Genomic DNA, 17,694 nt, shown 5'->3' with positions numbered 1-17,694 from the left:
GTGAGGCAAAAAACCTTGGGATCATCTTTGACTCCTCTCTCTCCTTCTCTCCACACATCACGGACCTTGCCAAGAAGTCCAACTTCCAGCTTCTTCTCCTCAGGGGCATTCTATCTTTCCTCACCTTCCCCCAGAAGCACAATGTCTCCAGAGCTCTGTTTCGAGGGGATTGGGTCCTCCGACGTATTCCATATCTATGACAGTAATCACCACAGCTGTGCTGCTTCGGAAAATCTTTCTGCGTCCTGCGTCGATGACGTTGATACGCCGTCTTCGAGGACCTCCTCTGATGGCTGACGTCACCAGATGTTATAAGTTGGACGCACGACGCCGTAGCCTCAGTTCCGTTTTTTTGTGAACGTGTTCGCGTGTCTCGACTCTTTGGAGTTTCTGTTCTTTCAGTTCTTCGAACCTGTTTGTTTGTGAGGTTTATCGGCATGTCTTCCTCTTCTTCAATCCCGTGTCCGGGCTTCAAGAAGTGTGGGGACTGCGGGTCCAAGATGTCGGTGACGGACCCGCACCACGCCTGCCTCTGGTGCCTCGGGGAGGCCCACGACACGGATGATTGTGTCGACTGCCAGTCGCTTACGTCCAAGGCCTTGCGGGAGCGTTGGAAGAAGCTGTCGGTCGGTAAGGTGTCCAAGCCCCGGAAGTAGAGGTCCATTGGGTTTTCGACGGACGATTAGAGGGGCGACTCTCTGCATCGTCTTCGAGTCTAGGGGGTCTCGGTCCCGGAGTGTGTCCCGCCACTCCTCTGCCTCTTTGAGGCACTCACGGAAGCGCCGTCATCGGTTGCCTTCCCCGTCCTTGTCCGAGGACTCCGTCCGTCGGCGGGTTGCTTATCCCACCAAGCATGCGACTCCGGAAGAATGGGCTTTCTTCGGTAAGAAAATGTTAGCGATTCTTGAATCGCAGGGCACCGGTCCGTCCGCGCCTCCGAGTGGCGTCGGGCGTGACCGTACTAGAGACACTGCTCGTACCCCTTTGGGCTCGGGTGGTCGGCACGATTCACGGGAAAGGTCCTGTCCGGACAAGGGGAATCGTTTTAGTCATGCCCGTTCCAGGTCCCGGTCCTCGACGCGCTCCAGACCGTGTGCACCTGTGAAGTCTTCAAAGAAGACGTCGACGCCTGTGGCGCCGAGGTCGTCGAGGGACTCTCTCGAGGCTTCGCCTCCGAGGAAGTCGTCGGCGCACCAGGCTGTCGAAGGACACGCTCGGGGCTCCGCCCTCGAGGCCTGTGTCGAAGCCGTTGATGCTGTCGGCGCTGCTCTCTCCGTCGACGCCGATTCACTCGACGCCTTTCGAGGCTGTCTTGTCGGAGGTACCCCGTGGCACGGTGGAACTCCCTAGAAAGGCTCTGGCCAAGGCCAAACATGTCTTTGTCCCTGATTCTGTGCCCACTTTCCACCATCTGGATTATATTTCTGAGGTGGATGAGGGTTCTGAAGATGGGATGGTTCCTGATATGGTACCAGACGAGATTATCTCGGGACATAGTCAGATTGAGGACCTGCGTCAGTCGCTGCACGACGCCAGTGGTCTGGACACCTCTCCGGAGGTGTAGACCTGAGCCTGGCACCCATGCCGAGTCCTCGTACCGGCGCCTTATGTCGGGTCACCGAGTACTTGGTGGTCTGCTCCACCAGGGGATTTTCTACAGGATGACCGGACGGATATCCTCGACCAAGGTCCACCAACTGACCCGGTACTGCCGTTCCATATGGCTCTACAAAGGAGGGTTTGCGGCGGCTTGGACTGCTCCGGAGAGTCTCCCGGAAGTGGGCACGTTTTTGCCGCGAAAATACCGCCCAGCCAGTAGCGACCCCTGCTACTTGACCACGCACCCCACTCCAGAGAGTTTGATGGTGCAGGCGGCTACGGCCCCAGCAAAGCAGGCGTTGTATCCTACCATCCCTCCTGATAGGGACGACAAGCGTTTTGATGGTTGGGCGAAGAAAGTGTTTTCTTCAGGGGGTATGGCTCTTCAGGCAGCCAACTCCGTATGTGACTTGTCACGTTTCACGCACACTCTGTGGAACTGTTTCCTTAGCGGCTGAACATATTCCTGAAGGGGACGAACGGGATGGTTTTCTTGCTATGATACAGGATAGCAAGGATGCCATGTGTGAGACCGTTCAGTCCGGTCTGGACTTGGCAGATTGCGTCAGCCAGTCCATGGTGGTGAGCACCGTAATACGCAGGTTTGCGTGGTTGCAGAAGTCAGGGTTTGCTCCTGATGTGCAAGCCCGGCTCCTCAACATGCCCTTTGATGGTGTACATCTTTTTGGCAGCAAGGCTGAATAGAGCCTTAAGAGGTTGCAGACCTCAAAAGCTCCAGCAAAGTCGTTGAGCGCTGCAGTTTGCCAACCTCCGCCTTTTCGTCCTAGGGGACAGCAATGGAGGGGAGGTTCCTTTCGTTATTACTCACCCTCTAGTAAAGCGACAGGATCTGCTAGTCAAAGGGGCCACTGTAGGAGTGCGAGAGGTGGAAAACATGGTACTCTCTGGCAGTTTCCTCTTTGCCTCCAGGCAACGCCGCAGCCGCTTCAGCTCAGTCATGAGGCCATGTCCCATGGTTCGCCAGTTGGGGGGGAAGGCTGGCGCAGCATCTGGTAGAATGGCGGGCCATTACTTCAGATGTGTGGGTTCTGGAGATCATAGCCCACGGCTACTGTCTTCCTTTCCGGCAGAGGCCTCATGACAATCCACCAGGGAACTTCTCCTTGAAGAGTCCGGATCTGCTCCTTGCGCAGGAAATTCAATCCCTGCTGCAGAAAGGCGCCATAGAACTGGTGCCTGTAGCGGAGAGGAACAAGGGATGGTATTCCCCTTATTTTTTATTTCAAAGAAAGACTGGGGATTGCGACCCATCATGGACTTGCGCGGTTTGAACAAGCTCCTTCGGAAGGACAAGTTCAAGATGGTTACTCTTTCTCAAGTCCTCCAGCCCTTCAACTTCAGGCTGTTTGGTGTCTCTAGACCTCAAGGACGCTTATTTTCATGTGCCAATCCATCCCAAGCACAAGAAGTTCCTGAGGTTCGCGGTTGGCGACTCGCACTTTAAGTTTCGGTTCCTGCCATTCGGATTGACCTCCGCCCGATGGTCTTCACCAAGCTCATGGTGGTGGTGGCAGCGTATCTCGGGAAAGGGGGGATTCACGGCTACCCCTACCTGGACGATTGGTTGATCAGGGCGCGCTCTCCCGAGCAAGTCCTGGATCATCTTGTCAGTCACCTGCCACTCCCTTCACAGGCTGGGCTTCTCCCTCAATTTAAAGTCCCATTTGACGCCAACACAGCGGCTCCAGTACATCGGACCAGTGCTCGACACGTCCCTGGGGCAGTGTTTTCCTCCCCAGGTGAGGGCTCATCACATTCAGCAGATGGTGCACAAGTTTCAACACGCCCAGAGTCTCCCAGCGTTCGAGTTTTTGAGGTTGCTCAGCCTCATGGCATCCTGCATTCTTCTGGTGCCAGAGGCCAGGTTGCGGATGAGATCTTTGCAATGGGCTCTCAAACTCCAGTGGTCACAGTCCTCCGGCAGGATGTCGGACCCCGTTCAGGTGCCGCCCTCGTTGCCCGGGACCGTCTGTGGTGGGCCGTCCAAGGCAATCTGATGAAGGGGGCTCCATTTTGGCTACCCTGGCTGAAGGTGACGATCGTGACGCACGCATCCCTCACGGGATGGGGAGCTCATGCCAACGAGTTGACAGTCAGCGGTCGTTGGTCTACGTCGGAGTCCAGACTCCATATCAATCTGTTGGAGCTGAGGGCCGTCAGGCTTGCCCTGAAGGCTTTTCTGCCGACTGTGCGAGGAAAGACTGTCCTGATCCTGACGGACAACGCAGTGGCCATGCACTACCTCAACAAAAAGGGGGGGGCAGGGTCACTTGCTCTGTGCAGGGAGGCGTTGCAGCTCTGGTTCTGAGTAATCCAGCAGGAGATTTCGGTGTCTGCAGTTCATCTGGACGGAGATGAAAACGAGACGGCGGACGCTCTGAGCAGGCAGAGTGCGATCTCTCACGAGTGGGAGTTGGCTCAGGAGATTCTCCTGGAGATCTTCGCCCTTTGGACCCCTCAAGTGGATCTCTTCGCCTTCAGTGTCAACCGGAAGTGCGAAGGTTCTGCTCGCAGGAATTTCCTCCAAGAGGAGCCTTAGGAGACGCGTTCGTGGTGGAGGGGTCATTCCCTGCTGTACGCGTTTCCTCCAGTCCCTGTCATCCTGCAAGTGCTGCGGAGGTTACGGAGGTTCGGTTCCCGGATGATCCTCATTGCTCCGGCATGGGCCAGGAGGACGTGGTACCCGGACCTTCTCGACTTGTCCATCTGCCCTCCACGTCGTCTTCCCTACCGAAACGATCTGCTCTCACGGGAGTGGGGTCAGGTTCTCCATCCAGAGGTCAGATCCCTCAACCTTCACGCTTGGCTTCTGAAAGGTTGAGGTATAAGGATTGGGACCTCCCAGAAGACGTGATGAAGGTGTTGCTTTCGGCCAGAAGGCCGGCAACAAGGTCCCTGTACCGTTGCCGTTGGAGAAAGTTCTGCGACTGGTGCAGGGTTAAGAATGTGGATCCTTTTTCATGTGACATTCCTGTGGTTCTGTCTTTTTTGCTTTCTTTGGCCCACAAGGGCCTGCAAGTGGGTACCGTTAAAGGTTACCTGGTGGCGCTGTCTATATTGAAGCGCTCGCCTGAGGAGTGTTCTTATTTTAAAATCCCATTTCTCAGTTTCTGAAAGGGCTCACTAATGTATTCCCTCTGTCACCGTTCCAGGTGCCCGGTTGGGATCTGAACCTTGTTCTCAAGTTTCTAATGTGTGCTCTCTTTGAGCCTTTGCATTCTTGTCCTTTGAGACTGTTAACCCTTAAAACTGTATTTTTAGTTGCGGTCACTTCTGCTCGCAGAGTGAGTGAGTTACAGGCACTTTCAGTTAAGCCACCCTTCACTGTGTTTCAAAAGGAAAGGGTTGTCCTTAGAGTTCGTCCTTCCTTTCTTCCGAAGGTGGTGTCGGAATTCCATTTAGGCCAGAAGGTTATTCTTCTGGCATTTTATCCTCCTCGGCATCCTGGTAAGGAAGAGGAGAGGCTCCATAGGCTGGATCTTAGGAGAGCTTTAAGCTTTTATATTTCACGCATGTCCCGGGTCAGAGTGGACGATCAACTCTTTATTGGTTACGTTGGAAGGCGTTTGGGACAAGCTGTTACTAAGCAGACTTTGTCTCGATGGATTATCCTGGCAATTTCTGAATGTTACCCCTTGGCAGGTAAGGACCCTCCGGTAGGCTTCCGGGCCCATTCTACCAGGGGCATGGCTGCCTCTACTGCCCTGCAGACGGGTGTTCCTATTCGTAACATCTGTGATGCAGCCACCTGGGCTTCGGTCCATACTTTTGTACGTCACTACTCCCTAGATTCTATCCGTGGGCAGGATCTGGCCTTTGGCAAGGCGGTCCTTTACTCTGCAATTTGATTGGGCATTCTAAAGTTCTATATTCTAAATTATTTTCCCACCTCCTTACGTTTGTACTGCTTTGGGAGTCTGTCATAGATATGGAATACGTTGGAGGACCCAATCCCCTCAAAGAACAAGTTACTCTCTTACCTGGCAACGTTCTTTCGATGGGATAGTCCGACGACGTATTCCATATCGCTCCCTCCCTGCCTTCCCCGCTACAGAATTTCTTATGCGATTGCAGCTTACGTTTCCGCAAGGCTTTCTGTGGTCAGACGGGCAGTAGTTTGGTGCCACATGTTCTGGGAAAAAACTGCAACCTGAGGCTATGGGCGTTGTGCGTCCTACTTATAACATCCAGTGACGTCGGCCGTCGGAGGAGGTCCTCGAAGACGGCGTATCAACGTCATCGACGCAGGACGCAGACGCCGAAAGATTTTCCGAAGCAGCACAGCTGTGGTGATTACTGTCATAGATATGGAATACGTCGTTGGACCATCCCATCAAAAGAACGTTACCAGGTAAGAGAGTAACTTGTTCTTCTCTCTAGACTTCACTACTGCAACAGCCTCTTCCTCAACCTTCCTCTTTCCTCCTTTCTCTTCGCCCACTCAAACTAATTCAGAATATCTAAATCTCTACATCCAGCGCATGCTCCCTAGATACCGCCCATTCTGAATCCTTAGGTATTTTCACTCCAACTCTGTGCAGGTCATATGTTTCTCCAGGCAGAGAGTGGGACGTAGATCCTTCTCCTCAGCTGGTGCTTCCCTCTGGAACAGCCTCTTTCTTCCCCCTCAGACTTAAGCCAGATCTTCTTAAGTTCCGGAAACTTCTCAAGACCTTCCTTTTCTCCTCTTCCTTCCCTCTCCCCTGCTAAGCTCTCTACCTGCCGCTGTGACTGGGGTGTGGTCCCTTCAGAGTAGTACAGGGACCAGACTACCCCCCCCCCCCACCAGTCCTTCCCAGCATCCTTCGCCAGCACTTGCCCTTGAGCTCCCTCTCCTGGACTATCCCAACCCACTCCTCCTTTTCACTGCCCCCCCACCCCTCTTTCCTCTGGCACTAGCCGCCTTGGCCTGAATAGCACTTGCCCGCCTCCCCACCCCCTTGAGGTCCCTCCACTCTTACACTTCTCCCTCTACCCCCCCCCCCCGCTACCCTCTTGCACTTATCACCTTGTCAAGCACTTGCACGGTAGGATTGTGACACGGTCAATATAACCGTCTTTGTTCTTGTTGCTGTTTTCTTATGCTATCCCATGCCCCAACACCCCATGCCCCTTTTTGTCTTGTGGGTTGCGTCTGGAAACACTAATGTATAGGCGCCATACAAATGTCCAATAAATATATAAATAAATAAATACAAGCATAGACTGTCCCGGATAACTACCTTGGAGACACTTGTGATGACGGTCAAGGTGAAGATGTAGATTAGTGAGTCTGTGACCCTAACCAGACAAAAACCAGCTCCATGCACAGAGTTGTCCTTCCCTTTTCTGGACCGAGCCAGCTAAAAGGCATAATGCCATATATGTCCATACCTACCCCTAATCAAAAGCAAGATGTCCAAACAAACCGGTGGTTTGCAAAGACATGTCTTAACAAGGTAACCATTTTGGTCATTTGTTTATAAATAAGCTGCATTGTAGTGTGTAAATATGCCACCAGTCTGTCCGGAGCACACAGGCAAAGAGAACAATACACTTAAGGGACAGGGCACTGCTGCACTAGTGTCCATAAGGGAAGTAGTAGTGCAACACAAAAAGGTAGAAATGGGGGACAAGGGTGCCTATACTGGTAGCCTTAGGCACTGCCCAGTACTTGTCAAAGAGGGACACGTCAATAGGGTCAGGATGAAAAGTGAGCAAATATGTTGCGAGAATCAAATCAAGGAGGCTAAAAATCAGCCAAACCAAAATATTTCCTAACAGTTTGGATTGTCGGAATATTTGTCTTTTGTAAATATTACTTTTTTTGTCTGCATATAAATGTCTGACCCTGCTTGATCCCTTTAACATGGAATACATGTTTCACCTTTTGATAAATTAAAAACTTGATTTAACGATAAATACATTCTGTTGACAATTGAGCTGCAATTGGATGACACACTCGTAAATGGAGTATAATCCAGACTTAGTTTTACCTGCTATTTTCATAATTGCACATTCATTGATTTCATGTAATGTTTAACAAGTACAATTCCGGCGAATTACTTTTAACAGGAGCACCTTTTTGCCTTGTGCATGTGCACTGCATCCAAACACTTGGCGGCTGCCCCAGTCAAACACTCCAGTGCTGCTTTCTGGGGAACACAAAATGTGGATTCAGGCGTGAATCCCAGACACGTATTATCTGTGCGGCCGCATCTGGGCATGGCTGCCGTGAACTCCCTAGCTGGAGTCTCAGGAAGTCTGACCATATCTGGCAGACACCCTTTTCCATGCTTACCAACTAAACCAAACCTTGAAGGGTATCGCTGGATTTATTTTTTTTAATTTATTTATTTGTAAAATTTACACAAAGATAAACAAGCAAGTCAATTTATACAATCAAACAAAAAAGTTAATTACACGCACAATATATAATATACAAATATCCATCAAAGAACTAGTATAAACTCAGAAAGTCATCCCAAATTTCTAAATCGCTGGCTGATAGTATGATCACCTGTAGGGAAAAAGCCTTTACTTCTTGATTTAAACAGCATTCTAAAACATTGCAAACAGCTGCCACCAGCCATTGAGCACGCAAGGAGCTGTGTTGGGGAATCGGGAACCCTTACGTCTTTGATCCGGGTGCTTTCGGTGCAGCCCGTTCTGAGTCTTGGGGTCTTCTGGGGACAAATGGGCTGAGTCACATCGCCAGTGAGACTCTGTGTGGGACCTAGCAGTGGAAAAAAAGGATTGCTGAACTGTGAGGGAATAATGAAAAAGGACGATCACTGTAGGCCACAGTCTTAGACGTTCACCCTAACACTCGGGAAGGTGGGCTGCATAACCAAGTTCCATTTCACTTACTTGCAGAAGAATCTTTATTTTATTGATTCCCCGAAGTGCCATTAACACAACCGCATCTGTGCTGGGCGAGGCTGGTACACAAAAACCAATATGCTCATGGGGAAAATGTGAGCTAAAATGCATAGATACAATATAACGCTCACAAGATGGTCCATAGTCACGATGTCTTACAATATAAAGTGCAAAAGAGAGTTTAACACCTTTCAAAAGGGTGCCAAGCCATGCCCAATGCAGAGGTGTGCAGGCAAGGATTGCAGTCCTGCGCTGCAGACCTATATTGATTGTGCACGGGTTCCGGGGTGCAGTATGATCTTTAGAAGCTGAAGGCTGTGCCTGAGGGGTGTGTTTTAGTGCAACCTCATCGAATCTGGTGTGAGTCTAATGCGAGGAGGGAGAGGATTCCAGAGTATCTGGCCATGGACCTGCATAGATTAGTGGTCACCCAAGGGATGCCTGTGGGTTAAGCCTGAGACAATATCCTCTTTAATGCCTGTGGGTTGTGCCTGATACCCAGTAAGGTAATATCTCTGTCCTGTGATAAACCGCTATTGTTGATTTTTAAATAGCTGTTATTGTCTTTGAATGTGAAGGGCAATGGTGTTTTATTTTTATAAACACAAACCTCCATTAAGGGAGAATGACTGCATAGGAACTGTTTTTTTTTTTTATTGCTCATTGTGGCTTTCTCTATTTTAATCCATTCATCTGTCTCAGAAGAGCCATGTGAATAGACACTAGTGTAATTGCTGAGAGATCTAGCTGCCAAACATCAAGAGTGAGTCACACATGGGCATCCACTTGTAAAATGCTACCGATTGTTGGGAGGGATTTTGAGAGCTACCAATGTGTGGGGGTTCTGAGAGACCAACCTCGAGGATGATCAAGGACCTTCTTCACTTGGCCTTTCCAGACTCTTGGCCGTTCCAAAATCTTGGTCTTTCCAAACTCTCACTGAATAGCACGGCTGAGCAGCAAGGCAAATTTAGGAGATCAGGGGTTTGGTATGTAGCTGTGACTAACACCATTTGGAGACAGCCATGTTAGAGATCCACTCAGATGTATAAAATGCACTATTAGGCCAAAAACCTGTGCAAGTATAACCAATAGCGGATGCCACTGAACAAGCCTTCTGGGGCTTCCGTTTGGAAGCCTCTTACCTTATTACTGATTAGGAATGCTCACTAGAGTCCCCCAGGATTAAACTGAGGGTGTTGTCAAGCCACAGCGACTGTCTCACAATCCTTGGCCTTTCTGTCCTGCGATTGATGATGACACAGGGTTGCTGTCCAAAATCAATGGACCTTCCAGGCATGTTTGGGATTTTTTGTTCCTCAACAGATTCTGCCAACGTTTGGAGCGTTTTATTTGTTAGGATCTTTCTGTATTCTATGTCGTCGCATTGCATAGCCACCAAAGAGAGCAACATCATATTTTTGATGCATATCACTGAAATGCAATGGCAAATGAATATGTGACACCCATGTTAAAATGAATCCCACAAGACAACAGAAATCCTTTCAGGAATTACAGATGTTGACATGATTTTCTCTGGTGACCTGCCCCCTAAATTGCATCTGTAATTCCACTTGCTGGTTTGACAATAAATTAATCCCTGCAGAATATTTTATTTTGTATTGGTCTACTTTTAAATGCTCTCTATCCCCGTCACAGTCTAGACAGTTGCCCACATAACCATCATGCAGTTCTGGCTTTTCAGTCGGTGTCAATTTGCCCCATTTAAACTTGTAGATTCATAATTATAATGGAATAAAATAACTACAAGTCCCAGGCTGCGAAGGCCACTAAGCTTAAAGCCAATACTAGAGAAGCGTAATCCAAACAATAGGAACACTGATTTAGGAAGTCGAAGGGATAATGCTGAGCAATGCTCGAACATTCTCAGAAGGGGGTCAGGATGCCAGTGTGACATTTTGTAGAGAGTGCTCAATCGATTTGGGTAAAGGTGCAGATTAGGTGGAAGTGATGCTTGTTCACCTCACAATCTCTTGTCACTATTTAACGCAGGGCCTCATTAATAGTTTAGCGGTGTGGTGCAACGGTGGTGGTAACGGGACTGTTGCAACTTTTACGGCATCACCAAGTTTGTTTTAAAATGTAAACGTGGCAAAAAAAACACCAGATTATGTGCAGAGTAAATTTCCTCTTTACAAAACCCATAACCGCATGTGATTTTCTCGCATGTGGTAACGTGCAATTCCCAGTGGAGTCCTATGGCGCTCCAAAATGACAAATAAGTGAAGGGTCTGTATGGCTCTGATTCATACTGGCCCTCCCCATTATCACATGCAGTAACAGTGAACACGTTTGACGGTTTCACTTGAGCTAATACTGCCAAGCTCCTAATGAGACCCTTTGGAGTAGAGTATGATGAAGACCGCATGAGAGCTCTTTAGTTGTACCATTGCGAGTAGCTAATCGAGTCCTTGTTTTATTCTTTGGGTTCTGGTTGCTATATTTTACTAACTAATACAGGACTCTACCTACTACCAAGTATTTAATCTCGTGGTCATGACTCCTGGCGCAATATTTAAAACTGGCGCATGATTTGATTGGCAGTGGCACACTTTTATCATGCACTGCTTTAGCGATGTGGCACATTCAATACCTTGCTCTGCGTCACACCCATTTACAGGCCGATTCATGGAATCAACGTGCGCCGAAAAGCAGAGAAACAGCGAAAATCGCAGTGCAAGTGCGATTATCGCACAGAAAACATCGCACATCTATTCATGGAAGTCCGTGCAAGCGCGAAATGTGGGATGTGCGCTGAAAAAGTGCGCGGCGCACGCTGGCGCACAGGTCATCGAACGCCGTGCGGTAAGGCCACAGCAAATTCGCACATAGCGCGGCGCACATAACAAAAGTAGGCGTAACATGGGACGTCACATGCAGAATGGGGAACAACTCGTGAAAATGTGGGCGTCACGGGGGAAGTACAGGAGGCAAGTGCGCAGAACGCCCACACGCTCGCCTACAACACGTATTCATGGAATCGAATAGGGAGAAACAGCGCACGGCCAAAGACGCGCACAGGCCCATACATGTCCGCCACACGAAAGCAGGCGGTAGCGTCCCTGCGCAGGAAAAAAATGTGCGCCAAAGTCCGACACGTGCGAGAAGGCCCACACGCGATCGGGCCTGGGCGATCGGGCCTGGGGGAGCATGTGCGTGTATTTCAGGGGTGCGCGTGAAGCTTCTCACACGCGATTGGCCTGGGCGCGTGTATTCCAGGGGTGCGTGCAAAGTTTTACACGCGATCGGGCCTGGGGGAGCGTGTGCGTGTATTTCAGGGGTGCGCGTGAAGTCCCACACGCGATTGGGCTGCGTGCGGGTATTACAGGGGTGCGCGAGAAGCTTCTCACACGCGATTGGCCTGGGCGCGTGTATTTCAGGGGCTCGTGGGTGTTTTCACACGCGATCGGGCCTGGGGGAGCTTGTGCGTGTATTTCAGGGGTGCGCGAGAAGCTTCTCACACGATTGGCCTGGGCACGTGTATTTCAGGGGTGCGCGAGAAGCTTCTCACACGCGATTGGCCTGGGCGCGTGCATTTCAGGGGTGCGCAAGAAGCTTCTCACACGCGATTGGCCTGGGCGCATGTATTTCAGGGGCTCGCGGGTATTTTCACACGCGATCGGGCCTGGGGGAGCGTGTGCGTGAATTTCAGGGGTGCGCGTGAAGTTCAACACGCGATTGGCCTGTGTATGCAATTCCATTGGACCAAAGGCCCTGACAGCGCAGGCGCGTCTGTGACGTGACATGCGCGGGCGTGTCCCTGTACTGTTACAAGACCAAAAACTGCACATCCGAGTGTCAGCCTGCGTGATTGGAGGGTAGTGCCTCAGTGCATATAGGCGGAAGTGACGTTGGACGTGTGGTGCGGTTTAAAAGGTGCGTGTAGTACGTCATTTCCTTGTACGTGCTTCCCGTGGAGAGCGAGTGGGTGAAATCTGTACTTCTTGTCGGTTCACACGCGATTTACTTCACAGCGTTTCCAGTTCGTACTCCGTTACCTCTGTCAGTGTTTTTCTGATTTTCTTTTCGACCTGTTTCCTCAAACAGCGTTGACTTCTCCTTTTGTCCTGTCTCCTCAGACAGTGTACAATTCTTCTTTTGGCGGGGGTGTTGCCAACGCGCACACGCGCGTATTTTTCACGCTCTTTTCCCAGGCAGACGGTGAGTCGCGCACGTATTTACCAACTGTGCTAGCCCCGTGTGTAGCGTACCCCTTCAGAGGTCATTGTAGGCTGCGTGTGACACGCATACGTTCATTTTTGTGTTCCTGGGTGCCACAGCGTAGTGCAGGTTCCTTTTCCCACGCACGTGGTCTACGAGGGGTCGCGTGCACGTAATTTTCTGTTTTAGGGGTGCCTGTGCGTTGCGTGACCCGTCATCTTTCCCCAGGGGTTACATACAGCCTTGCTAGAGCACTTGGGTACGAATTCCATCTAGTACCCTACCCCTTTGACCCCCCAATTGCCCAGGACAATTGTCCACTGCAACTCCCATACGCACAACTCCATCAGTGCCATGGCTGGGAGGCGAGCAAGTGGTAAGGGTGGCAAAGGTGGCCGAGCCTCAAGAGGTGGGCGTGGTGGGTGTGGTAGGGGACGTGGACAGGATTTGCAGACTCCCCCAAGCCCCCCACGTGTGGAGGACCAGTCAGGGACACACATCCCCCCCACCCCCCATGGTTGAGGGAAACGTGGCTGACACCATCCCTGCTCAGCCCTTGTTGGACCGGCCCGTTGTGGCACCTGACCTAGCACAGGGTGACTCCCAGGCTGACTTCCAGGTCGCCAAGTCTAGGCCACGGGTGGCGGCGCAAGCCAGTGTCACCAGGCCACGTGGTACAGGGGCAGCCATGTCATCTGCTGCCCCGAGTAGGCGGGGTGGGGAGGCTGCAGGGGCAGCTGCAGCTCCGTCCGCCCCAGCTCTGACTCCCCCAGCAAGGACAGTGTTGGTCCCGGTACATCAGACTGAGGTTCCCCCTGCCATAATCACACTTCAGCTAATGCCTGCAGATAGTCATGTGGTCAATGTGCCATCGCACACTACTACTACACAGTCCACCGGTGCTCCTGCCTCTAGTGTCCAGAGCGGCGTAGGGCACTCCGGATCCCCACCACCCACAAAAAGAAAGAGGAAGAGTGCTCGTCCAGTACAGGCTGATGACCCCGACACAGCTACACGGTCCGGCACGCCAAGGAAGCCTAGCTTCAATGATGCCGAACTCTATGCACTTGTGCAGTATGTGTCCGAACATGACGCCGAAATGTTGGTCACTTCAGGGTGTAGGATTACACCAGCTCGACGTCGGGCACACTGGCAGTCTATCGCGGACAGCATAAGTACCCTTGGGTTTATGAGGCGCACAGCTGTTGAGTGCTACAAGCGCTGGAACAACCTTAAGCGTAGGGCAAAGAAAAAGCTGGCCTCAAGTCATGCCGCAACTCTGGTGACTGGAGGTGGGTCTCCACAAGAGGACATAGAACTCACTCTACATGAGCATGTTGCTGGGACCTACGTCACAGAGGAGCAGATCCAAGGTGTGGGAGAACTGCCAGATTACGAGGCATTGTCCGGTGAGTGCACATGCATGTGTGTGTGATCCATGTGTATGTAGTTTGTGGGAGGGGATTCGGTTGAGTGCCAGGTCAGGGTGTGTGTGCCTGAGTGTTTTGTCCCACCCATGTGCGTCATCCAATGCATTCTGCGCCCCGGGATTTGGGTATTAGTGTCCCTTCTGGCCACAGTAGGCGTTTTGCACTACATTGCGCCAGTTGCCCTTGAAGTGGCATCTTGCTACCACATTGTTCCGTATTAAGCTGGGTTCATTCAGGCTGATTGTAGGAATTCACCTGGTTCTACTGCGCATCACTCTGGCCCATTGTCACATATATGTCATGCCCATGGTACATGCCATCTGTGTGATGGCATGTGTCATGTATGTGTATTGGACATGCCACTCACAGGCCAATGTGTGATGGCACTGCTAGCCAGCATGCAGCTGATGTGTTGCTCTCCCATCTTGGTGTCATCAGTGTCTGACATTTTCCTCCCCTTCCAACTCATGGACAGTGCATGCATGGGAGGGTCATAGTCATGTGGGACATGTGTAAATCAAGTACTGGTACTGTGGCTTGTCTGGCCTAATAGCGTGCCATGGTGCTAATGCCTGTTTCCATTTTTTGTCTTTCTTGTTTTTGCAGAGGATGACACACCTGATGCTGTTGAGGGAGAGGAGATGGTGCAGGGCCAGGAGGGATCTGAAGCACGACCAGGCACCAGTGGGGGACGTGGTTTGGTGGTGGGGGAGAACCCTCTCTTGCTGCAGGCCATACTGTCCCGGGGTGTCCCTGGCTGCACCTCCCCAGAACTCTTTTCAGGTGTTGATTCGGATGAGGCCTATGTGGATTCGCAGGTATGTGTTCATGGAAGGGATACTGTTCTGTCTGACCCACCTGCACCAGGGGTAGAGCCCACTATGGGGATGTCAGTGTTGGTAGGTGCGCCTGTGGTGGTTACGGATGCAGGGCCACACTCCGCAACATCTGATCCTGTTCCTGGGCCAGCAGTTCAGAGGGGAAATGCAGTCCTGCAGCCTCAGGCAGTGCCGACACAGCAAGGCGCAGTTCGCCTTGCCCCAGACAGGTGTGGTGCCCGCCAACGCGGTGGCCGTCCGCCACCAGGCAATACCGCATGGGAGCAATCCATTTACGGTATGGCCAACCAACAGGCAGCATCATCCGAAATGATTGCTCAGGCCATGGAGAGGGTGGCCACTTCCATTGTCCCCCCAGAAAGGCAGATGGAGCTACTACAGCAGGCAACAGACTCCATTTGCCAATCAGTCAGGGAGGACATGTTGGCGTCCAACAGGGACAGACAGGCGGCCCTGGACAATCTGAGGGAATCAATTTCCATAGATGCCCAGGGACCGAGGGAAGCCCTGAGGGGAGAGGTCCAGCACCTCAGGCAGACTCTTGTGGACCTTGAGGCTTCCACTGTCACCAGGATGGAACAGCTGCTGGAGCGCGTCACCCGTACTCTCTCAGCAGAGATGTAGGCAACTCGGGCGGAGGTCCGGGCAACACGTCGGGTGTTGCATGGGGATCTCTGCACCATATCCCTCCAGAACGAGGCCTTCCAGGCCCGCATGCTTGCTGCCATGGAGGACCAAACTAGGGCATTGCGTGGGCTGCCTCCCATGGCACCACCACCTCCTGTGGCAGCAGCAGCAGAGGTTGAAGAGAGCGAATCCAGCAGTGAATCTCCCACTATTTAGTAGCCGTGCAGGCCATGAGCCCATGGAGGTGTTTTTTTTTCTCGCAACATTCACGCAGGTGACTGTTGGTGGGCACCCTGTCCTCGGACCTCCTGGGTGGCCTCCCCCACCCCCCTGGCCCACACATGGCCATTTTTGATTTTTTGTTGCAGTGTGTTGCCTTGTGTGGCTCCCGTGGGCATCCACTGTATTCCGGCTGGGCACATGCAGGCTTGTCCTGAGTTTGGGTTAGATGCTTGGGTCAGTGAGACACACACCCCTCCTGCTTCCCGTTTCCATGGGCTTGCAAAGGGTGTGCCCAAGTGACAGTGAATTACACAGTGACGTTGGACTCCCATGAGCTGTGTGGGCAGTCTGTAGTCAAAACTGTGTATACATTCCTAGTGCATATTGTTGTTGTATTGTGCACTGCATGGTGTATTGATGTGTGCTTGTGCAGCCATGTCTCCCTCCTGATTTGCAGGTTCATTCCTCATTGTAACGCTCACCTGGTTCCCCCGGAGGCGCAGGTCTTGATCTGGCGAGGATACGGTCTTCAGTGTTAGGCGCAGGGTTCGTTTTGCTCCCGGACTGGGCCCCCTTCCCACCGATAGTTTAAGCTGAAGAGGGAGATGTCTGCAAGGGTAAACCAAGGTATTAGTGTTTGGAAGGTTTGTAAAGTTCCTTGCCCCTCTCACCCTTTCTTTCCCCGTGGAACTGGGTTGAAATTGCGCTTACCTTATATAGGTAAATGCTGGGCTCTCCATCCTGCGTCTTGTGCAGGGGCGCTGGGTCCAGTTGCTTCACTGGATGCGAGCTCTGCCTCTTGATAGCAGAGGATTTGCTGAGAGCGAAGACGCCGTTAATGCACGAGCGTGCCTTGTAAGTAATAAAGTTCCTTTTGATTGTTCTCTTCTCTTTCAAAAGTCTTAAGTCTTAAAGTCTATGTCTTTTCCCTTTTTAGATGCTGTGGCGATGAAGATTATCCTTCTAATGGCACGTAAGTAGCAAGACTGTTCTAGCGCTGTAGAATGCACCGTAATGTCTCTTTTGTCTTTGCAGGTGCCGAGGAAGCAAACGTAACACAGGTGAGCAGTCTTGTAACTAAGCGTTACTAACCGAAGTATCTTGCCTTGCAGGTGCCGGAATGTAGCGCGAGCTGAGTTGGTACGGACGTAACACAGGTAAGCAGGCTCTGTAGTTAAATATTACTGACCGATGTTCTTTCTCTTTGCAGATGTCGGATGCCGGAAGAGAAAGGCAGAAAAAGGCGCTTCAGACGTTGCCGTTGGATTAGGTAAGTAAATTTGCTGCCTTTACTTTAGCCTAACCTGTGCCTTTGTCTTGCAGGAGCTGCAGAAGACTGAAGAAGACTGAAGGTTGGATCCCAGCAGGTTATTTCGTATTCACAGGATCTGGAGTTGGAGTTTTCCTGGAGCTGACACGGTGAGCGTCCTGCTGCAGATGCAGAATAACACGAAGCACGTGAAACCAATCGGGTGTTATTTAAATAGTCTTCTGTAGTGCTTAGGCGTCTTCTTCCACGGCCCCACCCAGGTAAGAAAAGAGTTCCAGATTTCTAGAAGAGTTCCTGTGTTCTGCTTCCAGGGAGTGGCTCCTGCTCCACCCAGACAGAAAAGTAGTCCCAGGCAGAGAAGGATCAGGAAACCAGTTAGCTGGTAAGTAAGCAGCATGGTCTGCTACAGGTAGGTCCACCAAGCACTCTTACCTAATATGAGCCCGGCGCTTCCAGTGCCGGGACCGGTCACCATCATGAGCCTGGCGCCACTGACGCCAGGACAAGGTCCAAAAGGTCCCAATCGGGACTGGCTGGTTCCTGGGATCAGAGTTATGGGCCTGCTTCCAAGGTCGTGGGGCAAGTCTTGACCCCTTGGAAGCAGGGATCATGACAGCACCCCCCCTCAAGACCCGTCCCAAGG

At 51.5% G+C, this 17,694-nt stretch overlaps 1 protein-coding gene across 2 annotated transcripts in view; it reads left to right on the top strand.

Annotated features, from left to right (window-relative positions):
- Nucleotides 1–17,694, top strand: part of YRDC (yrdC N6-threonylcarbamoyltransferase domain containing) — a 151,434-nt gene that overhangs the window by 111,567 nt on the left and 22,173 nt on the right. The gene's annotated exons all lie outside the window — the stretch shown is intronic.

This window comes from Ambystoma mexicanum, chromosome 11, assembly GCF_040938575.1.
Source record: "Ambystoma mexicanum isolate Mex_15411 chromosome 11, UKY_AmexF1_1, whole genome shotgun sequence".
Classification (NCBI taxonomy): domain Eukaryota; kingdom Metazoa; phylum Chordata; class Amphibia; order Caudata; family Ambystomatidae; genus Ambystoma; species Ambystoma mexicanum.
Note: the sequence above shows the minus strand (reverse complement) of the source record. Positions and strands in the feature narration are given on the sequence as shown.